Source organism: Cebus imitator, unplaced genomic scaffold, assembly GCF_001604975.1.
Source record: "Cebus imitator isolate Cc_AM_T3 unplaced genomic scaffold, Cebus_imitator-1.0 Scaffold151, whole genome shotgun sequence".
NCBI classification, from domain to species: Eukaryota; Metazoa; Chordata; class Mammalia; order Primates; family Cebidae; genus Cebus; species Cebus imitator.
The window spans coordinates 1146805-1164924 of NW_016107466.1; positions in this window are offsets into that span (position 1 = coordinate 1146805).

Sequence of the window (18120 nt, forward strand, 5' to 3'; positions counted from 1 at the left end):
TTTCTTCTTTCCCTCCTACTTGCCTTTCTTTCTTTCTTCCATCTTCTCTCCACAGATACAAATTTAACACTCACTATATGTATATTGGGAACATAATAAGGAAAAAGGGAACATTATTACTGTAGACGTTATGTTTTTATGAAGAAAGCAAGAAATAAAAATACAATTCATGATAAATGACATAAAAATAAAAATCTAGGATTCAAACTTAATGAATTCTACCTAAGAAGTTCAAAGCAAAGTTTTCTGAGGATTGGTATTTTAACCAAGTCTTAAAGGATGAGAATGAGTAACTCCATACACATGCAAGACTTCCAAGTATTAATAAGAGAAATGTACAACTACCTTGTTGCTCAAACCTGAAACTGTGGTTCCTCTGTCACTCTCTGTGACATCCATCACCCATCAGTGTCAGCCCAGGGCCTAATCAGGAAAATAAAATCCACTGTGAGTACGGTTGGTCCTCTGAATTGGTAGGTTCTATACCAACAGTTTCCACATCCTCCAGGGATTTAACAAACTACACATCAAAGATATGTTTAAAAATAATAATACTATGACAATAAAAAATAATACAAATAAAATACAGCGTAACAACTATTCACATAACATTTACCTTGTTAGGTACTATAAGTAATCTAGAAATGATTTAAAGTATACAGGAAGACATGTGCAGGTTATATGCATATACCATGCTATTTTTATATAGCATAGTATAAAATAGCATAGTATTTTATACTGTGGATTTCAGTATCCATGATGTCTTAGACTCAGTCCCCTGTAGATTCCCAGGGGTTACTGGACTTAGAACAAGGAACTGGTAACAGGAATTCCTAACACTCATGTTAAAATAAACTTAAAGCCAAGAAAACAATATGCAGCCACCTAGGAATACAGTAAATTTCTATCACACTTTGGCTGGTGAAACAGAGGTGGGATTTTCACCAGAGTCCCCAGAGACTGAAGCCATGGAGGATACACAGGTGTATCTGAGGATGGAGGTAGGAAGCAGAGAGAGAGTAAGTGAAACACTCCTGTGCTCCTTATTTCTTTTCATCCCAATCTCTTACCTGTAACTCCATTGATTGAGAATCTCTATGACCAGAAAGCCTTAAAAATTAGGCCTGCTGGAGATAGTCAGAGCTCAATCCTTGCAATAAAAAGCAGAGCAGGGGAAGATTTCAGGATGAAGCTGAAGACAACAAGTATTGATCTCTTGTATAGTTTTATCTCAAAATGATATCAAGGCTGACTCACTTCTCTTCATTTCTATACTGCCTTCTGAGTCATCACTTGCCCACAACAATCTTTTAGCTGCCCTGGTTGGTTTATTCTGATGCCCTGACAATGCAATCCACAGAGCATTTAGAGGGAATGAATGAATGAACCAATCAATCAATTAATGACATCATTGAAATGTTAGTGGATATGGTGGGCAGATGGGGGGAGTGAATTTTAATGTCAATACTCTGTATAATACTCCAGATTTACCAATTTGTAGCACAATCACAACTCTCTGAACCTCTATTATTTATTAATAAGATATTCACAACCACTCTCTATCCGGAATGATAAAAGATAACACAATCTATTGGAAGTGAAATTGCTTACACTAAAAACCTCGTGATACTGTGGAAAAGTCAAAATCATTTGTCTCATGGTTATCTATGTTTGACTCTTCACTCTGCAATTTACTATTTATGCTATTGCTTAATTGTTCTGAGCCTCAACTTTCTCATGTTTACCCATTTGTATTTCTCTACATTTTTTCAGATTTCTTATTTTAAATTGATATACTATACATATACATATTTTGGGGGTATATGTGATATTTTGATACATTCACATAATGCGTAACTATCAAAGCAGGGTAATTGGAAATATCCATCACCTTATTTATCTTTTCTTTATGCTAGAAATATTCTAATTATTCTCTTATAGCTATTTTGAAAGGTGCAATAGATTATTGTTAACTGTAGTCACTCTACTGCTCTATCAGACACTAGGTCTTATTTCCTCTATCTATCTGTGTATTTACGCTCATTAATCAATCTCCCTTTATCTCACACCCCAACCCTTCCTAACTTCTGGTAACCAACAATCTACTCTCTATCTTTGGTAGATGCTAAAAAAGCATTTAATAAAATTAAACATCCCTTCATGATAAATAATAATAATAATAATTCCTCCACAGGCTGAGACAGAGGAACATACTTGAAAAAGTAAAAGGGAGCCATATATGACAACCCACAACTAACAGAACACTGAACAAGAAAAAATAAATAAATAAAAGCCATTATTCTAAGATCTGGCACAAGATAAGGATGCCCAATTTTACCTTTGTTCAACATAATGCTGGAATTTTTAGTCAGAGCAATTAGGCAAGAGAAAAAAAAAATAAAGAACAACCAAATAGAAAAGAAAGAAGTTAAACTATCCCATTTTCAGATGGTATACTCTTATGTTTAGAAAAACTTAAAACACTTCACCAAAAATTGCTAGAACTGATAAAACCAGTAATGTTGCAGGATACAACATCAATACACAGAAGCCAATTGCATTTGTACATGCCAACAGTAAATAATCTGAAAAAGAAATAAAAGAGCAACCCCATTTATAATAGGATGCAAATAATATAAAATATCTCGGAATTAATTTAACCAGAAAAGTGAAAGATCTGTACAAGAAAAGCTATAAAACATTGATGAAAGAATTTGAAGACAGCACAGAACAATGAAAAGATTCCATGACCATGATTAGTAGAATTAATGTTGTTAAAATGGACAATTTTACCCAAAGCAATTTACAGATTCAATGAAATTCCTGTCAAATTACGAATGACATTCTTCACAGAATTAGAAAAAAAAATAGTCCTACAATTTATATGGAAACACAAAAGGCTCCAAATAGTCATAATAATTCTGAGCAAAAACAACAAAGCTAGGGGGCATCACACTCCCTGACGTCAAAATACACTGCAAAGTTATAAGACTCAAATCAGCATGATACTGGCATAAAAACAAACACACAGATCAATAGAATGGAATAGAGAACTTAGATATGAATACATGCATTTACAACCACCTCATATGTGCAAAGGCATCAAGAACATACAATGAAAAAAGGAAAGTCTCTTTAATAACTAGTGCTGGGAAAACAGAATATCCATATGCAGAAGAATGAATGAAGCCCTTCCTTCCTTCCTTCCTTCCTTCCTTCCTTCCTTCCTTCCTTCCTTCCTTTTTTCTCTTTCTTTCTTTCTTTCTTTCTTTCTTTCTTTCTTTCTTTCTTTCTTTCTTTCTTTCTTTCTTTCTTTCTTTCTTTCTTTCTTCTTTCATTTCTTTCTTTTACCATGTACAAAAATTAAATAAAAATGTATTAATGACTGAAATCTAAAACATGAAACTCTGATCCTACTAGATGAAAACCTTGGGAAAACGCTCCAATGCATTGGTGTGGGCAAAATTTTGTGAGGGTAAAGCACAAGCAACAAAAGCAAAAAGTAGACAAATGAGATTACAGCAAGATAAAATCCTGCACAACAAAGAATACAATTAACAAAGTAAAGAGACCACCTACAGAATGGGGGAAAAGATTTGCAAACTATCCATCCAACAAGGGATTACTAACCAGAATTTATAAGAAGTTTCCTACTTTTTGAATCTGAACTGAACTTGTTACTTGCTTTGGCAAGTCTCTCACATAGTTTTATCTTAAAATGATATCGGACTAATCCACTCCTCCCCATTTCTATACCCTGGTCTGAGTCATCATCATTGGCCCACAACAATATATTAGCTATATAATCTATTGTTTGATAGAAAATGGTGGAGGAGAAATTGTGCAACTTCTGAGGATGAGCCTTAAAAGGCTTTGCAAGTTCTATTCCTCTTGGAATATTGCCCTGGGCTTGCCATTTGATGAAACTGATCTAGTCTAGCTGGAGGATGAGAGGTCACATGGAGGACAATGGAAGTGCCTCAGCAGACAGTCAGCTCTAACTACCAGAAATGCAAATGAGAGCATCTGGCAGCTTCTAAGACAGCCAATCCTTCTGATAATGCAATGCAAGAAGGAATCCAGGTAAAAATGTGGAGAACCTCTTAAGCACTCCACATACTAATGATAAATACTGAATTGCTATTTGTAGCCATTCAGTTGTGGAGTAGCTTGTTAGATAACAATAGTTAACTGAAAAGGGCCCCATATGTTATCAAATGATATCACTGGTTATTGAGAAAACACTAGTAGTATCATTATTAATTGTTAACTAAATAATTATTAATGTTATTGATACAATAACATTATCACGTTATCGACTTTTAAAAATAATTAAAGGTGTTGTATCTTAAGAACTATTTCTACTGTATGTACTAAATTATGACTTCAACATTATACTTCCAGAAACAGGGTCCAATTGCAATTTTTTTTCTTAGTTGTCCTGCTCCTCCATGGCTTAGCCTGTTATCTCGTTCATAGTGGTTACCCATACATATTATTTAATTAAAAGGAATATTAAAAATGTGTACTTTATAGAAATTAAAATCCATTTTGTTTCCAACATTGAAAAACAGCCTTTTTTTTTTTTAAATGTAAAACTTACTAAGGAAGACTTTAGGTGGTATAAGCCCCTTTGCTGATGTTTGGAAGGATGGCAAGACAGGCAACTAAATGCTAGATTCAAGGTCAAAGCTTTGCCCCACTTGTCCTGAGACCGTTTCTTGTTCCTCTTTGGAAGAAGTCTCTTGAAAATCATCTGCATAACCGAACTTAGAGAGCACTCTTATCTAAAAGGAACTGCTTGTCTTCATCTATGACTCAGATTATTTCTTTGCATATTAAATTACAAGAGACAGTTCCAGCTGGATCCATCAATGTATTTATAACTCAGCCACACAATTTTCCTCCAGGCAGAAAACTTGGCACACAGGCTTTCAGCCTGGCTGCAACATTCAAAGATGAGAACAGAAAAATAATCACAGCAGTTTTTATATCAAATTTGTTTAAATTCTGAATGTAATAGGATAATTTCAATCTCCCAGCACATAGCAAGTCACCAGTTTCACCAAAGGAGGAAGTGAGAGGGACAGTTGAGGAATTCATGAAGAGTCACAATATAATTTCTTCCACCTCCCTTAGCTCCCATTCTCAATGAACAATCTTTGGTAACAGGGGTGAGAATGTCCTGTGAATTCTGGAAAAGAAAGCAGTGTTGACATTCATTAATGGTCTGGCATAAGGTCTAGCACAAAATCTAGACCACTGTACTGGGTGCTATGCATGTACTGTCTCATTAGTCAGTGAAATAGATTAGATTTTCTTCCTATAAGAAAGTAGCTCCTGAAGAAAGCAAGAATGTTTTTTCAATTAAAAAAAAAAAAATTTGCCTTCGACAAGTTAGTTAGCACATTTAGGATACAGTTTCATTTTCTAAAATTTGTTTAGAGCTTTGTTTCCAGTAGAAATTATACAAGTAATTATATATACATGCAAATTAAAGTGCTCTTATCTAAAAGAAATTGCTTGTGCACATATTAGCCATAAACATCTATATTTTTTTTTTTAGCATGTAACAGAAAACCAAACTCAAAGTGGTCTAAATAGAAAAGTGATCTGTTTAGTCATGCAACTAAATATTCAGGAATAGATCTCTATCTTCAGTTGTACCTTTAACATGATCCCGGAATTAATCATCTCTCTGTATTTCTCTGGCCATGTCTGATATTGAAATACTTCTCCCCTAGTAGCTTCAAGATTAAGTCATTCTATATCTAGAAATTCTAGCACAAAAGAATCTTTTATTTCCCAATAAATTCAATTAAAACACCTGATTTATTTATCATTGGCCTATTACAAGGCATTTGGCCATCACAAAACTGATTGCTGTAGCCAAAGTGAAGGATTAGAATGAGAAAACCATCCTGGATCCTGTGAATTGTAGTAAGATCTATGTATGAGTTAATATAATTATATCAGTGTTAACCTTATGTTTTTGATAATTATACTCTGACTAGGTAAGGTACTTATATTTGAGAAAGCCAGATGAAAGTTATGTAGGATGTCTAAGTGCAATGTAAAAACTCTTCCACAAGTCTAAAATCATTTTAATATATTTTTTTGAAGTTTTACTTGAAATTAGTGGGTGATATGAAAATGAGCACTGTAAGGTGAACATAGTTGTGAAAGGCTTTGCTTGGCAATATTTTTCCATCATTTGGATTTCCACCATTGAATTTATTAAGTGTCTCTGTGGCCTCCATGCCTGATCACTCCAATTTCCTCTTATTTATGTATTTATTTTTGGAGTCACAGACCGTATCTTTAATATGGATATAATTGATTACAAAAACATGTACTATGATATATATATATTTTTATATTTATCTCTCCAGCTAGGTTATGAGCATCTTGAATGCCCAGCCTCTACTTTTTTTATTTTTAAAACCTCAGAGGCACACAGAGGGCCCAACACAGAATAGAAGCTCATTAAATATTAGTGAAATAAAGCACGAACATGCTGACTTGTTAATTCACATCAACATCTGGAATCACAGACTATTATTTTAAGTGGTTAATGGCTTGACTTTTGAATAAATATTTAAAAGGAATTTTAATGTAAAATGTGCATTTAAATCTTCTCTTTTATAGACACAAGTGTCCAATACCATGTTATAGCTGGGAAAAACATATTCTGTTTGTGTTTCTGAGAAGAGTAAAATAGAAAAAAACGTGAATAGAATTTTCGTCTTTGCTGCTTTTTGTGTGTATGTGAGTGAGGATATGAGGGGGAGACAGCATTGAGGTTTTATCTATGCATTTATTCTACTGATAATTTATTAAGTATTTCAGGGCTGTGCTAAGATATGGTCTACACAACACCATCTTAAGAGATTAGTGAACTCATCTGAAGAACCAAGCATTTCAGTGAGGGGGGAAAATCACTTTAAAGTGTATCTTATTGAAAGTGAACTCAGCCTTCCTCTACTCTGCTCCCTGCCCTTGTCCCCTGCTGTTTTTAGAATGGGCCAATTTTCCATCAGCTGTGGTGTTGCCACATGATATATATCCATCAGCAAACATGCACCGCGCTCCTGCTGAGGACATGAGATAAAAAAATACATACATACATATCTTGAAAAATTCTCACCTATCTGAATATGTCTTACTTCTTATATTTTGTGTACTAGATATTTGGTATTTTTTTAACTAATTAAAATTATTAAGGCGGTTTACCTGTAAGTATATACCTGTTTTAGGCAATGCAAATGTAACTTTTAGCTACTAATATATATTTGGTTCTATCTCAGGGAAATGTAATCACATATGCTATAAGGTTAAATATAATAAAAGCCAGAGATCACATATCTGTTGAAATTTAGGAAAAAGGAAGAAGCTATCCATATCCCTGGGGCTGACCAAATGCTGCAGGCTGAAGATCCAGTCCTCTATGGGTCAACATAAAGTCAGAAAGAGTTTCTGAATACACATAAAAGCATTATTGGGATTCGTTTCCATGGAGTTATAAATAATAATACAGTAACTGTTATTATTGAAACTACTGAAAATGGAAATTATCCCAATTCCTACCTGCTATAGACTGAGCCCTCCACCCCAGGTTTCTGGGTTGAAGCCCCAAACCCCATTGTGATGGTATTTGGAGATAGGGTCTTTAGGAGATAATTAATTTTAGTTGAAGTCATAAAGGTGAGGTCCTCATGATGAGATTAATGCCCTTATAAGAAGAAACACCAAAGTGCTTGCCTCTCTCCTCTCTCTCTCTCTCTCTCTCTCCTCTCTCTCTCTGAATGCCTTGTGAGGACACAGAAAGAAAGTGGCCATTTACAAATTGGGAAGAGAGCCATTTCAGAAACCAACAATGCTAGCACCTTGATCTAGAATTTGTTTCAGAACTGTGAGAAAATAAATTTCTGTTGCTTAAACCACACAATGTACAGCATTTTGTTATGGTAGCTCAAGCTGCTAAGAAACTACACTTCCCTCTCGCCTTGTTTAATGACAGTAGAGCAGTGAACAGGGGGATTCAAGTCCACTGGTGAATATTTTTGCTCTCGATGCCTCTTGCCTCTGAAGGGCTAAAGATTAAATTTAATGGAGGGGGGTCTTCAATAAGTGGGGGACCATAATCAGGATTACTTTAGAGAAGCTTTTCCCAATGCGGATGACATTTTAGGCTTCAGAAAACCTGTAATCCAAGGATATTGTTGGCTGCAGGAAATATCCTGCTTTACAACAGAGACCTGGTGAAAGAAATTGGATACTATACCTTGTTTTCTGGTTTGATCATTAACGTTCAAGTATAAAGTGTTTGTACATGTTGTTATTGGTGTCAAAAGTACTTAATTCAAATGGCCTGTTTGGTTTACTTTAAATGATTGAAATAAATAGTTCTTACATGTGGGACATTTATTCCCTTCTCTGGTATCTCTAAACACTTGTGCTAAATCCACTGTTAGATGCTTAAGGAAGCACTGAGCCTTGACCAAGCCTGACCAAGACCTAAAACCTATAATTGCTGGAAAAACTCATAAACCCCAAAGAGTCTGGATTTTAGTATAGGAGGTTTGGTAACTGGGTTGGGACTAAATGTTCTTAAAATTTATTTCTTTTATAGTAATTTATAGATACAAGTATTCTAATATTTATTAAAATATAATAAAATTTTAAATACATTTTATTTTAAAATTTATTTCTTTTGTAATATTTTATATTATAGATATAAATATGTTAATATATTTATGTGGTACATATGCTATTTTATTACATTCATAGCTATGTAATGATTACATCAGGGCATTTGGGGTGTTCACAAATTCAGGCATTTGTCATTTCAATGTGCCAAGAACATTTCAAGTCTTTTTTTCTACCTTTTGAAATATACATTATTGTTAATATAGTCAACAACTCTATGGAACACTAGGACTTATTCTTTCTATCTAATTGTATGTTTGTACCCATTAACCAGCCTCTCTTTATCCCTGCCTCTCCCCACCACACACCCTTTCCAGCCTCTGGTATTCATCATTCTACTTACCATCCCTATGAGACCAACTTTTTTTAGCTCACGCATATAAGTGAGAACAGACAATATTGTCTTTCTGTGCCAGGGTTATTTTAATTAACATATTGACCCCAACTTCCATCCATTATATTGCTGCAAATGAAATGATTTTATTCTTTTTATAACTGAATAGCATTCCATTGTGAATAATTATCACCTTGTTATTACGCATTTGTCTGTCGATGGATGCTTAAGTTGGTCTCCTATCTTTGCTCTTCTAAATAGTGCTGCAATAAACTTGAGAGTGCAGATATCCCTTTGATATATTGATTTATTTTCCTTTGGATAAATACCCAAAAGTGAGATTGCTGGATGATATGGTAGATCTATATTTAGTTTTATAAGAAATCTCCACACTGTTTTCCATAGTTGCTGTATTAATTTATATTTCCACAGTGTATCAGCATTCCCTTTTCTCCACATCCTCACCAGTGTCTGTTATTTTTTGTCTTTTTAATAATAGTCATTCTACCTGGGGTAAAATAATATCTCACTGTGGCTTTGATTTGCATTGAACTGAGAATTAGTGATGCTGAGAGCATTATGTCATAGATTTATTAGCCATTTGTGCATCTTCTTTTAAGTAATGTCTAAGTATGTCTTTTGCCCACATTTTTTAAAAAATAATATGAAACTTTATGTTAAATTAGGGGAACATATGAAGGTTTATTATGGGTGTATTGTATGATGCTGAGGTTTGAGGTACAAATGATCCCTTTACCCAGATACTGAGCGTAGTAACCAACAGTTATTCAATATTTGCCCTCTTTCCTTTGTCCACACTTTCAGAGTCCATAGTACGAATTGTTGTCATCTTTATGTCCACATGTACTCAATGTTTAGCTCCCACTTGTAAGTGAGAACAAGCAGTATTAAGTTTTCTGTTTCTTTTGTTAATTCATTTAAGATAAGAGCTTCCAGCTCTATCCATGTTGCTGCAAAGAAAATGATTTTGTTTTTATGGCTGCATAGTATTTAATGGGGTATAGGTACCACATTTGCTATATACAATCCACTGTTGATGGGCATCTAGGTTGATTCCATTTCTTTGTTATTGTAAATAATGCTGTGATGAACACGGGAATGTATATGTCTTTCTGGTAGAGCAATTTATATTCCTTTGTGTATATACCCAATAATAGAATTGCTGGGTCAAATAGTAGTTCTAAGTTATTTGAGGCATCTTCAAACTTCTACTGTAGTTTGACTAATTTACATTCCCACCAACAGTATAGAAGTGTTCCCTAGTGTCCAGAACCTTGCCATCATCTTTTGTTTTTTGACTTTTCAATAGTAGCCACTCTGTGTAGTGTGAGATAATATGTCGTCGTTTTGATTTGCGTTTCTCTGATTATTAGTGATGCGGATCATTTTTTTCATATATTTGTTGGCTGCTTGTGGGTTTTGTTTTGAGACATGTCAGTTCATGTTTTTTTGTACATTCTTCAATGGAGTTGTTTTTTGCTTGTTGAATTGTTTAAATTCCTTATAAATTCTGGTCATGAGATCTTTGTTGAACGCAGTTTGGGAATTTTTTTCCCATTCTGTAGGCTATCTATTTACTCTGTTGATAGTTTATTTTGCTGTGCTGTGCATAGTTTCTTTTAGTTTAATTAAATCCCACTTGTCAAATTTTGTTTTCATTGTAGTTGCTTTTGGGGACTTATTTATAAATAGTTTCCCAAGGCCAATGTTCAGAATGGTGTTTCCTAGGTGTTTTTTTTTTTTTTCACAGATTCTCATAGTTTGAAGTCTTACATTTAAATCCTTAATCCACCTTGAGTTAATTTTTGCATATAGTGAAAGGTAGGGGCCCAGTTTCATTCTTATGCATAGGACTAGCCAGCTATTCCAGCTGGCTCTCTGTTTAATAGAGAGTCCTTTCCCCATTGATTACTTTTGCTGACTTTGTTGAAGATCAGATGGTTGTAGGTGTGTGACTTTATTCTTTATTCCTGGGTTCTCTGCTCTGTTCCATTGGTCTAGGTGTCTGTTTCTATACCTCTATCATGCTGTTTTGGTTACCATAGCCTTATAGTATATTTAAAGTCATAATATTATACCTCTGGATTTGTTTTCTTTTTGCTTAGGATTGCTTTGGTTATTTGGTTTGCCCATATTTTAAGTTCTTTTTTTAACTGTTGAATTGTATGAGTTCTTTGTATATTCTCAATATTAGTCTCTTGCCGTATATCTAATTTGCAAATGTTTTCTCCCATTTGACAGATTGTCTCCACTGTGTTGATGGAATGGAATATTTTAGGGAAAATAAGGCAGCTATTTCAAGCAAAGTGCCCTCAAATATCAACTCAAGAGAAAAATAAGGTTTAATTGGGGGCAGACTAGAAACAGTTTATAATACCTACAACAATATAAACAGCATCCATTGAACCAGGAAATAGTATAAAACATGTTTTAGAAATTCTGAACCAGGAGCAGCTTATCTTAGATTGGATCCCGGGTGGGGAGAGTTGGGGGCACAGAAACAAACAATGCTGGAGAATTTGAGTGATCTTAAGAAACAATTCTCTTCTCCCACCAAGGTTCTAATGCTGAAAAAAATCACAATAGGAATTGGCAACCTAACAGGAATTAAAGAGTCATTTTTATAAGTCTCAATTTGAGTTGGTGAGACAGGCTCCGTCCTTCAAGCTTGACTTTCATAATGTTCCATTTCATTGATATATCATTGGTCTTTTCCCAGTGACATTCCAAATCCTGAGATAGGCCATATTCCTTCCAGCAAGTGTGCTTTTGGAAAATGTCCACATCTCCTCGGCCTGGAGAATTTTCACTCTCATATTAAATTCATACTCAGTTTTTAGATTTCATACTCAACTTTTAGATTTCTCCTGGAATATAATTTCATCAGGCTGTCTTCCCTACCATTCTAACGTATAGGCAGGCTTGTCTTCCCTACCATTCTAACGTATAGACAGGCTTTCAGAACCCATGTTCATATTCTTGATGATCTTATCTTAATTTATGCTTACGTATTTGTTTGTGTGCATACTGATTAGTGTCTGTGTATTCTCACTGAAATGTAGGCTTTTTGAAAGTATAGGAAATATCTTCAAGTAATGAAGATGCAATAGGGCACAAAATCAAAGTATTTTAAGCCATATTTGGCATTGAATAACTATTTGCTGAATTTATGAATTAATTAGTCCTAAAAAATCAGCCCATAGCTAGAAAGTAGTGGAGGCTAGAACTAGCTGTATAGTAGGTGTCTGTGAAAAGACAGAAAAAACCTGAAACATAATCTCAAACAGCATGAGATGACTGAGGAATCCTGCCAAAATAAAACACAAGATTAAGCCCACTTTGGTATCACTGAGAAAAAATATCCTGCTCTAAGATTTGAAATATTTTATCCTTAAAGAAACACCATACACCAAAAGTTACATTTTACTCAAAATTCAGACAATGTCAACTTTCTGACATAGGAATTTGGAATAGAGATGTACAAAGACACGAGGGAAATGCTTGGAAGCTCTCAAGTGCGGAGAATTCTTTGCACAGACTCCTTCTCTCTGCACAGATGAACACCATGAGCTTGCTGGAAGGGGTTCAAAGAACAGCCCACAGCAGCACTCGAGTTTGCTAAAGTGACTGACGTTGGCTTCAGTTTGGAATCCAAAGGCGACAACTGACAAGGAAGAGCGGAAGGGAAGGGAGAGGTGAGATTTGAACAGTTGAAAAAGCCCAAGGCAGCAGAAGGCAAACATCTTCTGGGGTTATCAAGTGCTCATAGCAAGTGGCACCAGAGATCTTTCTAACAGAGTAACATCTGGTGATCGAAGCAGCCAGCCCTAAAGAAATACCTCTCTCTCTCTCTCTCGCTCTCTCTCTCCATTGTAGAGTATGAAACAATAGGCAAAACAAGAATGGTTTGTTTGCATTTTGATGGGAGATTTAATCGTAATAAAATTGGGAATATTAATAGTGCCTACTGTACGTCAGACATTATTCTAAGTGCTTTGCTTATGTTAATTAATTTAATAACAAATCTAACAATCTTGTCATATAGACACTATTATCATCACCTATTTTCAGATAAGAAATGGAAGGACAAATCACTCAAAGGATTTGTTCAAAGCCATACATCTAGTGTTTGACATTATAGCTGCTAAGTTTTTAACCACAGCCCACAGTGCTTCTATATTATGATATCAAGGTTAACATTTATTGAATATTTAACATAAGTGTTTCTTATGATAAAAATTCCCAGTCAAAGTTTTGAAAGAGTTTTTTTTTTTTTCATACTGGCTAGTCATGGTGGCCCACGCTTGTAATCCCAGCACTTTGGGAGGCTGACGCAGGGAGATCACTTGAGGTCAGGATTTCAAGTCTAGTCTGGACAACATGGCAAAACTTCATCCTTACCCAAAATACAAAAAAAAAAAAAAAATAGCCAGGTGTATTGGTGCATGCTTGTAGTTCCAGCTACTTGGTGGGGGTAGGGGGTAGTGGCTGAGGCAGGACAATTGTGCCACTGGGCCACAGAGAAATAACTCTGTCTCAAAAAAAGAAGGGAACGTTTTTCATGCTGACATTACACACAAGAGAATTGAGGCTGAAGGGCTATTAAATAGATAACCAGTTATTGAGCAATTCCAGTGCACACGATAACATGCTATGTGATATGCGCATATAAAAAGATGAATGCCCTGTCCGGAGGTAGCTTTTAGTTTTGCCAGAGACTGTGGTTGAGGAGTAATGGCAAAAGATGGGAATAAACATTTATAACCACACAACCTGTTCCAGGTATTGGATAAGGCATTTTACATATATTATGCCATATAATACTTAGGTCATCTCTATGGAAAAGTTTTAATTCTAACCTAACTTTCTATAAGTGTGTAGATTTTATTATATACATATCTATAAAGACCAGCAAAGAAACTGGGGAGTCTGCCTGAGCCGGGTGTATAGGTGAAAGGCTAACATTTATCATACCCCAAGTTCTCATAAACAATTAGTGGCAAGGACCAAATTCAAACTCAAGTCATTGTTAAACCTATGCCACTTGGCTACAGCTCCTCTAGGTCTCAGAATGTAGCCTAATGCACAGCTTTAATCCTTGTCTTTTCACAGAGAGTATGTGTGAGAAACTCTGTATTGATAAACGATATAATTGAAAAACCTTTAAAGAATGATCTATTTCTAGGGTTATCCATGGAAAACATCCAAAGTGCTCAATAATTGATACAAATAACCAGGTGCTTATCCAAACTTTTTTTTTTCTTTTTTGCAGCACATTTTTTTAAAAGGACAGATGGGAACAGATTTTATTTAAAAAGTAATATATATTTGCATAAAATACAAAAAGAATCACACAGACGTTTTCACTGTTTCAGATGCTTTTGTAGGCAGAAATAGTTCTTTTCAAGAATGATTAAGCACATTGTAGGAATGTGTAGCATGGATTTTCCCCTGGCAATAAAATCAGTAACTCTTTGTACGGCCTTGAGTACATCTCATCACCTCTCTTGACCACAGTCTACCCAACCTTTAGTTTCGTTTATCATGTGGCAAGATTCAGAAGAAATCCCTTTGTTCAGAACTCCAAAAAGGCAATACACAGAGCATCAGTGGTTTCCACTGGCCTGAAAGAAATGGTCACTATATTTCTTACTACCTCCCACCACACAGATCTAACTCTAGGCATTCTGACCTGTGGTTTCATTGTTGTTTCTTTGCTTATTTAATGCCATTTTGGTTCAAGAATAAATTTTTTTTAGATGCTGTTTCACCTTGTTATGTATTTTCACATCTTTTTCTCTAAACAGAGGGCTACTCAATTGTATTAGTCCATTTTTCACACTCCTATAAAGATACTACCTGAGACTGGATAATTTATAAAGGAAAAAGTCTAATTGACTCACAGTTCTGCAGGGCTGAGGAAGCCTCAGGAAACTTACAAGCATGGTGGAAAGCCAAGGGGAGGCAACTGCGTCTTAGAAAGCAGGAGGCAGAGAGAGCAAGGGGGGAATTGCCACACTTTACAACCACCAGATCTCATGAGAACTCACTCATATCAGAAGAACAGCAGGGGGGAAATCTGCTCCCATGATCCGGTCACCTCTCACCAGGTCCCTTCCTCAACACATGGGGATTACAATTTGAGATGGGATTTGGGAGGGGACACAGAGCCAAATCATATCACCATCCTTCAAGACCCAAAACTTATGTTCTATGAGAACAAGGGCTTTTAAAAGTACAACTGAATTATTGTCTTTAAAATATATGTACTTGCCTATGAGCTTGGAAAAAAATGTCTTATTTTGCAATCCTCCCATTTCTAAAAGTGTTAAGCTCTTGTTATTTGAAAATGTGACTTTTCAAGCTAGATCTTAGGTGTCAGATCTTTTCTCACGTATTGAGCGAACATGTATACGTACTTAACTTACAAAGTTGTTTGTTCCCTGTTTGACTTACAGGTGTGTTTTTCCCTTATGTCCTCCCTTATAAACACCTAGGTCTTTAGAATGTATTTCTCAGATGATCAGTTAAAGGGTATCTTGTCATGTAGTTTTCCTAGGCAAAGCCAGGTGAGGCTCTATTGGACTTTAGCAAAAATCAACTGTTTTTTCTAACTGATGATGTGTAGGTGGGATAGCTGTTATTTCTGCCTGACAGAATTCATGAATGAACAAACATGACTTTTTAAATATAATTTAAAGCTGTTCTTAGTTGTTCTCTATCTAAAAGAATGTATGAGGAAATGCAGTTCCCAGAATTTCTTACATCTTTTCCATTACCTTTTGCTTCCTTTCTATCTGCAAACCTATATGACTTTATATTGCAGAATTTAGCCTCCAACTTTCAGCCCCTTCACTTAGCACTTAGGTAAATAATTTTCATAATGAAACAAGAGAGAACCATGTGTATGTTGGGACTAGTTTATTGATTGACTTTCTAGTTGATGGACCATGGATGTGTACAAAGTCAACCTCTGGTTTCTTCTCAATTGAGCCTCTCTACAGTGTAACTCACGGTAATTTCTTCCTCAAAGATATTTGAACAATTTGTGTACTTATCAGTGTTGTTGTAAATTTGAAAGAGTCACTTTTTATGTCATGGGCAATTTTTTGGAAAGCTTTTAGGCAATGGGAGTGATTCAGCCTTTGCTAGCTAGTCAGTGAGTCATTTGCATCATATCCTAGCATTTAATTCTTTTAATTTACTGGTGCTTCCCTGTGGGCCTCTAAGCCTAGCATTCTTTCTGACATTTAATAGGTACTCAATAAAAGGTTGATTGATGAATTGATTATTTCAATGTGCACTTGGGTAATATGGTATATGCTAAATTAAATACTGTCTTACTTAACCCAACCACAAGTTTAAATGTAATTCTGTCCCCATGGCAATTTCTCAAAAGAGAAAGGCCATTAACTCTGCTGACATGTGTAATCTCCAACTTGACTTAGTACCCCAACCCAACATTCCTAAAATGGGTTTCGTTGATTAAATGAAACCATGTGGGATTATTTGTCTCTCTGTCTGGTAGAATGCATGACTGCGTGGCTCCTCATGTTTCAGTGTTCAGGCTTCAGTAGTTTTCTGAGGAAAATTGACTTTTTTGGAGGAAAGAGGCTTAAATATTTTATTTTAAGAAAGGATACAGATGATTAAACGTACAATTTAATTGGAATAGTTCATGTTCACTGAAAATTTAAATTTATTATTCCAAATTATCTAGTATACTACAGCTTTTCATTCATTCTCTCCTACTTACTTAACCCCTGGAGAAAATTTCTATCCCAAGAATGATTCAAAAATGGTGTCAGAACAAAATTAATGCTGTGGTCTTTTCTTTTCTTTTTTCTTATTAATTTACAGACACTCAACATTGGGCAATTTAATTTTTTGAATTAATTTTATCCTGTAAGTACTTTGAAAGTATAAGAAACATCCTTTGGCAGAAGCACACAATTTAGAGCAAATAAAGTTACTTTAGACAACTGTCACCGTCATCATGTTTTTCATTTTACGAGGTGAAGAGAAGAAACAATTTCTGTTCCTTGTTGGCAAGTTTTTCCTCCAGAAGAAGAAATATCAATTTTGACTATATTGTTGAGTGCTATGTGGGGATCATTATTTATATGGCAGATACTAAGATGTGCCACTCATATTCTCCTTCAAGGAAAGACTTTCCGTCTAACTGCATGGAGTGTGTTAACTAACAATCTTCACTTGACTGCATTTTCAGGGTCTACTTCAGCAATTTTCTAGCCTAGAGCACACTCCATCTTGGGGCTTCCATCCAATTACTGAAGAATGCAATGGTACAGAGCCCAGCCATTTTCATTCAATATAGGATTCATCTGATGGATGATCTTTGATCCAGACTTCCTTATTTAGGTTGCCGGAGATTTTCCAGTGATCTGACATCTTCCCCTGCCCACTCATCCTTGCTCCCATTCCCTTTCACAGAATGACTCCTTTAAACCTTTTGTACTTCTGACACTGTCATAGGATCTGCTTCCTACTGAACATAACCTTTGGATAATATGTTAGAAAGGTAATAAGAAGGTAAAACAAATAGATTTGAAATGTCAAAAAGACTTGGCTTTACTTTCCCTCTCTTCTTACATTCAAGTAAACAAGGATGCTCTCTGAGCATTCAAGAGGCCATTTGCTGGTGTGACTTGGACATGGCAGGAAGGAGAAGTCCTTTCTATCTATGGCTACAGTGAGACAAACCGCTTGCTTTCAGAGAGCTTGTGCAAGTCTCCATCTAAAAAAAAAAAAATCAAGCCTAAGCTAATAATCTAATAATAATAAAATGGACCAGGTTTCCTTTGTGCTTACATCACCCTCTTCATGGTAAGGAGGTATTGATAAACCAAAACAGACATCAAGCCCTCCTGGTCCCCTGGGCACACTCTCTCAACAACAGCAGAAAGTCACTACAGTACTTAAGTGCTGAAGAATGTCATTATCCTGTGTGTGCATAGCTTGACTTAGAATGAATCCATCATCATTTAGGATACTCCCTAAAATCCTTTGAAGCATTGTAGTTCAGGGAGGTGAGA